The sequence below is a fragment of the Hemitrygon akajei genome, chromosome 18, assembly GCF_048418815.1.
Source record: "Hemitrygon akajei chromosome 18, sHemAka1.3, whole genome shotgun sequence".
Taxonomy (NCBI): Eukaryota; Metazoa; Chordata; class Chondrichthyes; order Myliobatiformes; family Dasyatidae; genus Hemitrygon; species Hemitrygon akajei.
Genome location: NC_133141.1, coordinates 75,760,795 through 75,771,222, shown reverse-complemented (window position 1 = coordinate 75,771,222; position 10,428 = coordinate 75,760,795). Strand labels below are relative to the sequence as shown.

At 44.9% G+C, this 10,428-nt stretch overlaps 1 long non-coding RNA gene across 1 annotated transcript; it reads left to right on the top strand.

Moving 5' to 3' along the window:
* Nucleotides 1–2,260: 2,260 nt before the first annotated feature.
* LOC140741633 (uncharacterized) lies at nt 2,261–9,681 on the top strand. The gene is made up of 2 exons (XR_012102107.1): nt 2,261–2,575; nt 9,149–9,681. It is a non-coding gene; the product is annotated as an uncharacterized lncRNA (long non-coding RNA).
* Nucleotides 9,682–10,428: the final 747 nt, after the last annotated feature.

Below are 10,428 nucleotides of genomic sequence, written 5' to 3'. Positions count from 1 at the left end.
TTGAAACGGTGTTCTCTGTGTTCCTGCGCATCTCTACAGATCAGACAGATCAGTGTCTTGTCCGTTTCACAAAACAGCTTCAGTTCTTCCTCATGTTCCGCGCAGTGACGTTTACTTTCCTTCCCTTTCGGATTCAGGTTTAGATTCCGAACTTTTTCAGCCAGATTTGCTAAGGCTCGATTCACCCTGAGGATGCGGTCAGCAAACACCTCTCTACATTCCGGGCAGGAGTTTCTCTGCTCCCTTTCCCAATACGGCGTGATACAAGAGCGACAGAAGTTGTGTCCACACTCCAGTGACACCGGAACGGTGAAGAAATCCAGGCAGATGGCACAAATTACCTCCTCGCTCAAACTCTCGACCGATGCTTTCGAAGCCATGTTAACTGGCGGCACTTCCTGATTCAGAATGCTTTCACGTTCGGGGAGCTGCTGATCCCCTGCAGTACCGTGATTGTCCACTACGCGCGCTGCAGACTCAGGGAATGAACATGGTTTTGCTGGATGTGTTCAATGGAAATTCTGGTCATTTCTATGTTTAGTGTGGGATCAAAACACATTAAAGACAAAAACACATTTAACACATTAAACGGGCAACAGATAAGAAAACGCGGCCATGGACTGTCTAAGCCCGGCTACGAGCGGAGGAGTGTTGGATGGCCATCTCTTAAAAACCCAGTGCGACAAAAACGTCAGCTGAATCTCCAAAGGCCCCATCACTGCTGTCGGAAGGACCTTCCTCTGGAAAACAATTGAAGTCCTGCGCTGAAAGGAGAAGCCATGTGCCCCGCTCGGGTGGTTTACTACTACAATAACTGTGAGGCTTCCTCAGCCAACCCGGCCCCTCCCTGTCCTGTGTACAGGATCCCTATAGTTTCAATGGTGTCCCTGTAGTCTGGAATGTGCCAGTCGGCAGCATTCCTGTACGACAGGGGTTCACAAGCTTTTTTTTGTGCCAAAGACCAATACCAGTAACCGTGGTTCCCAGGTTGGGAACCCCTGCTCTCCGGACATCTCGATTTAATGGCAGGCCAACAAGTTTCGGGCGTCTTTCCCCGAGTTGATGATCTTCCAGCAGCACTCGCTGTCCGTTTACCTGCGCGTCCTGGGAACAGCCCGAGGATCAGTCAGCCTTCTGTCACGCAGCTGCTGTGGCACAGGCCCTTGCATCTTTCTCCACAGATCTTCGCCAGCCCACAGTCCGCAAAGAGGTGAGTGACCGTCTCGTCTCCACTGCAGTAATCTCGGTGCAGCGCGCTGTGGGAGTGATCTCCGGGCATGCAGCAAGGATCAGACTGGGAGGGTCCCTCTCGCCGCCAGACAGGTGAGGTCTCGCTGCCTGTGGGTGAGATCTAGTGATGAGGCATTCTGCCAGATGGTCTGGACTGTCTGCTCAGGGAACCACTCCACTGTGTCCATCCAGTCCTTCTCCTGCAGTAACTGCAGGGCATTCCGCGCTGACCACTGTCTGGTGTTCTTGTGATCAAAGCAGCTGGTCTGAAAGAACTGTCAGCAATTTCATTAACACAAGGTTCACATGGAGAACCTTCCTGAGTGAGACAGACACAGTCTCACAGGGTATTTACAGGGTAGGGGCAGGAATGATGATTACCCTGGCTGGGTAGTGGAACCAGGGATCACAGACTCAAAATCCGAGGTCACCTCAGCAGGACTGAGATGAGGAGAAATTTCCCCAACACAGTGCAGCGAATATTTGGAGTTTTCTCCACAAGTTTTCTAAATTAAACGGACATATTTAGGGGCTCGGCGATGTTGGGAACGTTGCAGGAAAGTGGCGCTGAGGTCAAAGATCAGACATGTTCTGAATGAGGGGCAGAACAGCTCAACGGGCCGAACAGCAACGCCTGCTCCTGTTTCTTATTTTCTAAATCACGAGTTGACCTTTGCGTCTTGCTCTCCCTTGGCCTTCAGCCTGTCTGATTGTACAGGGGAGCGTGAGAACTCAAGAGATCCATCAGCAGCCGCTGCGGTTATTTCATGCTCTTGTATTTGCTGTTTCTCTGTATTTGCAATTGCACAGTTTGTATGTGGTAGTATGTGGTGACTTATCTGTACTCTGATAACAAAATTTACTTTGAAATTTGAGTTTCGGGAAACTTGCTTTAATTCTGAGAGCAAACTGTGATTGACATCTCCAGCTCCCAGCGCATAGCCAATTAGCGACCACGGTTAGGAGAAGGATGCTCTCATTGGCTGCGAGGTGTCAGTGGGCGGGACGCTGAGCGCCCGGCCGGGCGGGGGTTTGGAACTGGGACCGATTGAGGGCGGAGACTGGTAGCTGCGCCTCGGGTTTCGGCTGCACCTCTTGAATCCTTTCGAAGGCAGAGCTGAAGAGACTGACGGAGATTCCATGAGATGTTTCAACTACACAGAGGGCGCCCGGCCTTTCCCCGCCGAGGATCGGGGCCTATTGTCTGGAGACGTCTCCCAGACCCGTCCCTTACTGCTGGGAGACGGGAGCTGCCCCGCAGCGGCTGCCGATAGATCTCCGGAGCTCTCACCGCTGCCCTATGCAATCCGAATGGCTGAAAACCAAGGGAGGACAAGGCGCAAAGGTAAACTCGTGCTTTAGAAAATAAGAAACAGGAGCATGCGTGGCCATTCGGCTCGTTGCGCCTATTCTACCCTTTCCTCACAATAGTCCTGATCTTTGACATCAGCGCCACTTTCCTGCAACGTTCCCATGATCGCTGAGCCCCTAAATTTGACTTTTGAATTCAGAAAACTTGTGGAGAAAATTCCAAGTATTCACCACAGTCTGGGTGAGGAAATTTCTCCGGATCTCAGCCCTGTCGAGGTGACCTCAGATTTCGAGTCTGTAAACCCTTGTTCAACACCACCCCCCCGGCCAGGAAAAACAAAATTCCTGCCCCTACCCTGTCAATAATCTGTGAGTCTGAGTCTGTTTCAGTCAGACCAACTCTTATTTCTCTTGTTTTGAGACAGGCCCAGTCATTGTAATCTCTCTGAGGACACTACCACAACCCAAAATCAATCTGGGAATCTTCTTAATTCCCTTTATCCGATAGACTGCCTCTGGGATGGGGACCAGACCCGTGCACAGTGCATAGTTTTCCATGCAGGCTCTCAACAGGATCCCATATACCTTCAGAGGAGCTTTTTATTCTTGCATTAGACCATAAGACTATTTTCCCTATCACGTCTGCTCAGCCATTTCATCATGGCCGATCTATTTTTCCTCTCTGCAGCAATCGCCTGTCTTCCCCCCGTATCCCGTCATGCCCTGACCAGTCAAGAATAAATCAACCTCTGTCTTAAAAATACATAATGAATTGGCCTCGCAAGCTGTCTGAGGCAAAGATTTCCACAGATTCAGTTCACCCTGCTACAGAAATTCTCCATCTCCATTCCAAAAGGACACTCTTCTATTTTGAGTCTGTGTCCTTAGACATGCCCACCAGAGGAAACACCTTCTCCACATTCACTCCATCAAGCTCTCTCAGTATTCAATAGGTTTCAATTAGGTCACCCCTCATTCTTCTGAATTCCGGTGAATTCAGACCCAGAGCCATCGAAATATTTTCATATAACAAGCCATTTAATCCTGGAATCATTTTCATGAACCACATTTGAAACCTTTCCAGTTTCAGCACACCCTTTCCAAGATAAGGGGCACAAAACTGCTCACAATACTCCAAGTGAGGCCTCACCAGTGCTTTATAAAGACTCAACATTACATCTTTGCATTTATAGTCTTGTCCTCTTCAAATGAATGGTGACATCGCATATGCCTTCCTCACCACAGACTCCTGCAAATTAACCTTCAGGGAATCCTGCACAACGACTCCCAAATCCCTCCGCATCTCAATTTTTGAAATTTCTCCCCATTTAGAAAATAGTCCATAAGACCATAAGAACCGTAAGACATAAGAGCAGAATGAGGCCATCTGGCCCATCGAGTCTACTCCACCATCAATCATGGCTGATCCTTTTTTAAAAATCTCCTCCTCAACCCCAGATCCCGGCCTTCTCCCCGTAACCTTTGATGACATGTCCAAACAGGAAGCTGTCAATCTCTGCATTAAATACACCCAACGACCTGGCCTCCACAGCTTCATGTGGCAAAAAATTCCACAAATTCACCACCCTCTGGCTAAAGAAATTTCTTTGCATCTCTATTTTGAAAGGGCACCCTTCTGTTCTGAAATAGATGTCCTAGACATAGTCCTAGACTCATCATAGTCCTAGACTCTCCCACCATGGGAAACATCCTTTCTATATCTACACTGTCTAGGCCTTTCAACATTTGAAAGGTTTCAATGAGATCCCCCTGATCCTTCTGAATTCCAACGAGTACAGACCCAGAGTTATCAAACATTCCTCGTATGATAACCCTTTCATTCCTGGAGTCATCCCTGTGAACCTCCTCTGGACCCTTTCCAATGCCAGCATATCTTTTCTCAGATAAGGTGGCCAAAGCTGATCACAATACTCAAGGTGAGGCCTCACCAGTGCCTTATCAAGCCTCAGCTTCACCTACTTGCTCTTGTATTCTAGACCTCTTGAAATGAATGCTAACATGCATTTGCCTTCCTCACCACCGAACTGACTCAATGTGCAAGTTAACCTTCAGGGTGTTCTGCACAAGGACTCCCAAGTCCCTCTGCATCTCAGATTCCTGGATTTTCTTCCCATTTAGAAAATATTCCACACATTTATTTCTACCACAAAAGTGCCTAACCAGGTATTTTCCAACATTGTATTTAATTTGCCACCCTCTTGCCCATTCTCCTAATCTGTCTAAGTCCTTCTGCATCCTACCTGATTCCTCGACAGTACCAGCCCCTCCACCAATCTTTGTATCGTCTGCAAACTTGGAAACAAAGCCATCTATTCCATCATCTAAATCATTAATATAGACCATAAAAAGAACCGGTCCCAACACCGACCCCTGAGGAACGCCACTAGTCACTGGCAGCCAACCAGAAAACAATCCTTTTATTCCCACTCGCTGCCTCCTACCAATCAGCCAATGTTTCAACCAGGTTGGTAACTTTCCTGTAATACCATAGGCTCTTAACTTGGTAAGCAGCCTCATGTGTGGCACCTTGTCAAAGGTCTTTTGAAAGTCCAAATACACAACATCCACAGTATCCTCTTTATCTATCCTACTTGTAATCTCCTCAAAGAATTCCAACAGATTCGTCAGGTAAGATTTTCCCTGAAGGAAACCATTCTGACTTTGTACTATCTTGTCCTGTGTCACCAAGTACTCCATCACTTCCTCCTTAACAATTGCCTCTAACATCTTCCAAACCACAGAGGTCAGGCTAACTGGTCTATAATTTCCTTTCTGCCACATTCCTCCTTTCTTAAAGAGTGGAGTGACATTTGCAATTTTCCAGTCATCTGGCACCATGCCAGAGTCCATTGATTTTTGAAACATCATTTCTAATTCCACAACAATCTCTGATGCCTCCTCTTTCAGAACCCTAGGGTGCAGTTCCTCTGGTCTGGGTGACATATGCATCTTTAGGTCTTTCAGCTTTTTGAGCACCTTCTCTCTTGTAACAGTAACTGCTCCCACTTCTCATCCTTCACACAATAACACCATCAGGCATACTGCTAGTGTCTTCCGCAATGAAAACTGACACGAAGTGCTTATTTAGTTCATCAGCCATCTCCTTGTCCCCTGTTATTATTTCTCCTGCCTCATTTTCTAGCGGTCCTATATCCACTGTCATTTCTCTTTTATTTTTAACATACTTCAGAAAACCGTTACTATCCACTTCGATATTATTTGCTAGTTTGGTTTCAGACTTCATCTTTTCCCTTCTGATGATTTTTTTAGTTGCTCTCTGTAGGTTTTTAAAAATGTTCCAATCGTCTATCTTCCCACTAATTTTTGCTTTGTTGGGAGGCCTGTATATAACTGCCATCAACATGCTGTTACCTTGCAGTTTCTTAACTCAACCCACAATGATTCAACATCTTCTGACTCTGTGTCACATCTTTCCACTGATTTGATGCCATTCATTACTGGCAGAGCCACATCACACCCTCTGCCTACCTTCCAATATATCGTGTAAACTTGGACACGCCACTCCCAGCTACAACCATCCTTCAGCCACGATTCAGTGATGGCCACAACATCATATGTGGCAATCTGTAATATTGCAACAAGATCATCCACCTTATTTCTTATACTACGCGCATTTAGATACAATACCTTGAGTTCCGTATTTGCTATCCTTTCTGATTTTGCATTCCTGATGATTTGACACTCAGCCTGCTGGCTGCAACTAAGTCCCATCAACTGCCTGCCCTTCCTGACAATCTGACTGCATGCTATCTTTACTTTTTTACCATCCATCCTATTCTGAGTCCTTTCACTCCGATTCCCACCCCGCCCTGCCAAGTTAGTTTACACCCTGCCCAATGGTTGTAACAAACCTGCCTGTGATAATATTGCTTCCCCCTCGGTTGCAGGTGCAACCCGTCACTTTTGAACAGGCCGTCCCCTCAGAAGAGATCCCAGTTATCAAAGAACCTGAAGCCCTGCCTTCTACACCAGCTTCTCAGCCATGTATCTATCTGCCAAATCATCCTGTTTCTGCCCTCACTGACGCGTGGCACAGGTAGCAATCCAGAAATTGCTATGTCATTGGTACCAATATATACCAAGACAACTGGCTGCTACCCCTCCCTCTCCAAAATGTTGTGGATGTGATTTGAGACATCCCTGACCCTGGCACCTGGGAGGCAACATACCACCCGGGTGTCCCGTTCACGTCTGTTCCCTCACTATCAAATCCCCTATCACTACTGCTCTCTTCTTCTGTCGCTTTCCCTTTTAGTCAACCCTTTTATTTCTGAAACCAAAGTGCATGACCATACGCTTCCCAACACTGTTTACCATCTGCCACTTCATTCCTCATTCTCCTAATCTGTCTTCAGTCCTTCTGTAGCCCTTCTATTTTCTCAAAACTTCCTGCCCCACCACCTACCCTCTGCAAACTTTGCTGCAAAGCCATCAATTCTGTCATCTCAATCATTGACATGTAATGTAAATGAATTGGCCCAACAGAGACCTCCGTGGAACACCACTAGTCACCGGCAGCCGACCAGGAAAGGCTCCCTTTATTCCCCCTCTGCCTTCCACCAGTCAGCCTCTGCTTTTCCATGCTAGAATCTTTCTGTAATACCGTGGTCTCCTACCTTGTTAAGCAGCCATGTGTGTGGCAACTTGTCAGCACATTAACCGATTCTCCTTTGTCTATTGTGCTTGTTATTTCTTCAATGCATTCCAGCAAATTTGGCAGGCAAGATTTTATCTTGAGGAAACCATGTTGACTACATCCTATTTCATCATGTGCCTCAAAGTACCCTGAAAGCAAGTCCTTAGCAATCGACCCAATGTCTTCCCAATGACTGAGATCAGATTAAATGGCCTATTAAACCTCCTTTCTACTCCCTTTCTCCCTTCTTGAAGAGCGGAGTGACATTTGCAATTTTCCAATCTGCGGGAACCATTTCAGAATCTAGCAATTTTTGAAAGATGATTACAAATGTCTCCCAAATCTCTTCAACCACATCTTTCAGAACCCTGGGGTGTACAACAACTGTTCCCGGTGACATCTCTCCTCAGTTTTCCGAGAACCTTCTCCTTACTGATGGTTACTTTACACACTTCATGATCGTCGACACCAGTAACTTCCACCATTCTGTTAGTGTCTCCCACAGTGAAGAAAGATGCAAAATACTTCTTCAGTTCACTTGCCATTTCATTGTTCCCCATTAATAACTCTCCAGCATCGTTCTCCAGCAGTCTGATATCCCCTCTCAGCTCTCTTTTACACTTTATGTATCTGAAGAAACTTTGGTATCCTCTTGAATATTATTGTCTAGTTTACTGTCATATTCCATCTTTACTTCTTTAATGATTTTTAGTTGCCTTCGTCGGTTGATGTTTAAAAATGTCCCAACTCACTAATTTCTGCTCTATTATATACCCTCTCTTTGGCTTTTATATTGGCTTTGACTTCTCTTGACAACCATGGTTGTGTTATCTAGCGATTAGAATACTTCTTCTTTGATGTGTATATATCCTGCGCCTTCCAGATTGCTTCCACAAATACCAGCCATTGCTGCTCTGCCATCCTCCCTGCCAGTGTTCTTTTCCAATCCATTCTGGCCAAATCCTCTCTCATGCCTCTGTCATTCCCTTTACACCACTGTAATACTGATACATCTGATTTTACCTTCTCCTTCTCAAATTTCAGGGTAAATTCAATCACATTTTACCCTAAGGATTTTTTTTTTACTTTAAGCTCTCTAATCAATCTCAGGGTTCCTTGCAGAATACCTCTCGTGGGCTCAGCCACAATGAGCCATCTTGAGGGCGTTATAGAAATTACCCCCTTTTCCCAATCTGCCTGCATAGTGAAATCCCCCATGATTATTGTAACTTTGCCCTTTTGACATGCATTTTCTACTTCCCACTGGAACTTGTAGACCACATCCTTACTACTGTTTGGTGTTCTGTACATTCCTCCCATTAGGGGCTTTTTACCCTTGGAGTGCCTCAGCTCTCTCCACATTGATTCAACACCTTCTGCCTCATTGTCACCTCTTTCTAATGATTTAATTTCATTTTTTTACCGACTGAGCTACGCCACTCTCTCAGCATTCCTGCCTGTCCTTTCAATGCAATGAGTGTTCTTGGACATTGAGTTCCCAGCTATAATCTTCTTTATAATCATGATTCGGTGATTCCTGCCAATCTATAACTGTGTTACAAGTTCATCAAGTCTTACTCCGTATACTGTGTGTATTCAAATATAACACCTTTCCCAATTCTGTCCACCTTTTATGTTGGCAACTCATCCTGTTGATTGTAGTGTTACTCTGTCATCAGCCTCTCCTCGCTAGGAATCTCACTACACATTGCCTCTAATTGTAAACCAACTACCTCATCTTCAGCACAATCGCTCTGGTCTCCATTCCCCTGCTGCCCACACGAACAACACAAAGATCACATTGTTTCTCCAACATGGGTAAAAATTCACTACAATGGTGAGATGTCAGAGCTCACCATGGAGACTAAAATTATTTCATCTGAAATGCTGTCCTTCACCCTTTGATATCTTTTGTAAATCTTTCTACAGGTTACAAGTGACAAAGAATTTGTGAACGGGAATCCGAAACACAGCAACACATCAGTTTTAATGTCTCTGACCAGATACTTCCTTTGTGACGCCAATATGTCAGCAGTTGATCCTCGGAGATGAAGAAGTAGCTCATCCCAGCTGGAAACGTGCTTTGTGTCTGAAATGTTATAACTCAGTGAAATCCACTGGAACCAGGGTGCTGAGAACACAGCAGCATTTTGTTCTTCAACTGCATTGATTGTAAGAGGGATTCACTATGTCTGACTTCATGAAGCACTACTGAGTTCACAATGTGGAGAGACCAGTCACCTGCTCAGAATTCAGGAAGGAGTTTACTTGGTCATCTGGTTTACAGAGGCAGCAGAAAGTTCACACTGGAGAGAGATCGTTCACCTGTTCCATTTGTGGGATTATTTGACCGACTGGCACACCAGTCAGTTCACAGCAATGCTTTCTATAATTAACCATGCCCTTCAAGCATCAATTTAGCTTTCCTCTTTTTATCCCAATAAAATTATATGTTCATAGTTTTTAAAGGCTTAAAAGAATGAACTTCTTTTGTCATTTACAGCTTTGACTTGATGTTTTCAGATCTATTCCCTAATGTTTAATTAATTTGTGACGAGATGCATTTTTATCTTACTGAATTGTTTTTTGTTGAATAAACAACAATTGACTTTGGTTCCTTCTTAGTTCTCCACTGCCTGATAACATACAAGCATAAATGCAAATTAGAAGCAGGAGTAAGATACTTGGGTCTTCTCTGCCAGTTATTAATGTTAACGGTGGTCCAGATGTAACCTCAGTTTTCCATTCTCCGTCGCTCTGTTGTTTATTATGAATGTAATTTTGGCTTAAAGTTATTCAGAGACTATTTCGAACATCCTTAAATAAAGGAAGTTCCAAGGACTAACAACTCTCTGAAAGAGAAAAACGTTGTCTAATTAATTTCAGATGAATAACCTTCATACAGCAACCAGAGTTATGAAATACAATGTCATTTCCACATTTACTCGGTCATCTCCTCTTGCTCTTCTAAATCCAAAAGATACAAGTCGAGATTGTCCCCATAAGACAATCTGCCCATTCCATTCAATAGCCCAGTAAACCTACTCTGAACTACTGCTCAGAAAAAGAGAATAAATGCAGTAACAGAAATTATGAAAGGGAGCTGAGCTTTATTTGTCACAAGTACATCGGAACATTGAATGACAGTGAAACGCGTTGTTTGAGTCAATGACCAACACAGCCCGTCGACGAGCTGTGGGCACCGAACC